This window comes from Chiloscyllium punctatum, chromosome 30 (genome assembly GCF_047496795.1).
Source record: "Chiloscyllium punctatum isolate Juve2018m chromosome 30, sChiPun1.3, whole genome shotgun sequence".
NCBI lineage: Eukaryota > Metazoa > Chordata > Chondrichthyes > Orectolobiformes > Hemiscylliidae > Chiloscyllium > Chiloscyllium punctatum.
This window is the reverse complement of record NC_092768.1, coordinates 24953907-24955870: the sequence shown is the minus strand read 5'-3', so window position 1 is coordinate 24955870 and position 1964 is coordinate 24953907.

The window sequence follows — 1964 nt, the reverse complement described above, 5'->3', positions numbered from 1 at the left end:
TTTGGGGGAGGGACAGTGAGAGAGAGGGCGGGAGGGAGGAGAGAAGGTGTGTCAGATGGGCTGGGACCCAGGTTTCACGAATCTCACTGCCGATCACAAACCCTTTGGTGAAACTCAGGGTCAGATCGGGATCCGGAACCTGAATTGTGTGAATGATTACAGGCACTCAGCCTCAAACAAAAGGAATTATAAAATGACCAGATGATACTGCAATGACAGATGCAGAAGTGGGTCTGTGAGTTTCCTGCATTTATGTAGCGCCGATCACAACAATAGAACATTCTGAAGCCATTCAGCCCCTCTGAATTTTTTTTTAGATTAGATTATTTACAGTGTGGAAACAGGCCCTTCAGCCCAACAAGTCCACACCTACCCTCCGAAGAGCAACCCACCCAGACCCATTCCCCTACATTTGCCCCTCAATTAACACTCCGGACAATTTAGCACGGCCAAATCACCTCACCTGCACATTTTTGTGGGAGGAAACCGGAGCACCCGGAGGAAACCCACGCAGACACAGGGAGAATATGCAAACTCCACACATGTACTGACCGAAGTGATGAAGGAAATACATCAGACACTTGAAGCCCAGCAATGACGTGAACCTGCTCAATCCCCGAGATCTCTAAACATTTATTCCCCTTGATAGCAGTGTCGCTGTCCCTGTGAAAACAAGACCCTGATGTCAATAAAATTGTTTGATGTCGACAAATTCAGAGCCAGATACACTGCAGAATGTATCACACATTAACAGAGAATTCTAATGTTTCCTTTGAAAAAGGCAAAACAACAGCAGTTTTAAAAGGGAGCAGAAAAGACAAAGGAAACATGGTGAAGACAGTGCCGGTGCGAGGGAGGGCACCTGCACAGTTACTGCAATTGCTGTTTTGAATTCATGTATCTCTGGAGTGCGTCTAGGAAAATTAACAAACAATGAAATTCACAACTGATCGTGGAGGAACTGTTTGGGTGAAGTTCACAGCACAGAATCAGATAATTTAGTTGTTTAAGTGGCCTACAGAAAGTCTTTAGTAGTGGGTAGAGTGGGTTCTTTATTCTGTATATGTTTTTGAAGATATGTCTCTTGATTAAATTTAAAATATAAGCCAGAATTATTAATTTAAAGTGGGGCAGTGTTTTGTAGAGGAATACGAGGGTGTTATATTCTAGGTGTGTAGATTGTGAAGGAGCAAAAATGGCCTTTAGTACAGTGATATGTACTTCTTGTCAGATGTGGGAGATTAAAGAGAGTTTAAGGGTTACTGTGGATTCTAGGATTGAGGTTAGTAAAAAAAAAAAGAGTTGTCATCAATTCTGGAATGAGTGAAAGGAGACAAGTCTCCTGAGCCAGATTAGATTTATCCAAAGATTCTCTGGGAAGGGAAGAGATGTTGGAGCTTTTGGTCTTGATCTTTGAGTCATCATTATCTACAGGTTTCATACCAGAGGACTGGAGGAATGCAAATGTTGTCCAAGAAGGGCAGTAAAGATGACCCAGGTAATTATAGACCAGTAAGCCTTACATCTGTTGTAGGAAAAGTTTTGGAGAGGATTCTAAGAGATAGATTTTAAACCATCTAGCAAGCAACAATTTGATTTCAGATAGTCACCATGGTTTTGTAAAGGGCAGGTTATATCTCACAAACATCATTGAGTTTTTTTGAGAAGGTGACCAAGCATATGGATGAGAGTAGGGCAGTTGACTTGGACTTCAGTCAAGCCTTTGATAATGTTCCACATAGTAGGCTGTTGGAGAAAATGCAGAGGAACGGGACTGAGGTTGTTTTAGCAGTTTGGATTAGAAACTGGTTTTCTGTGAGAAGGCAGCGAGTGGTGGTTGATGAAAAATATTCAGCCTGGAGTCTGATTACTGGTGGTATGCCACGAGGATCTATTCTAGGACCACTGCTGTTTGTCACTTTTATAAATGACTTGGATGCAGGCATAGGTGGATAGATTAGTAA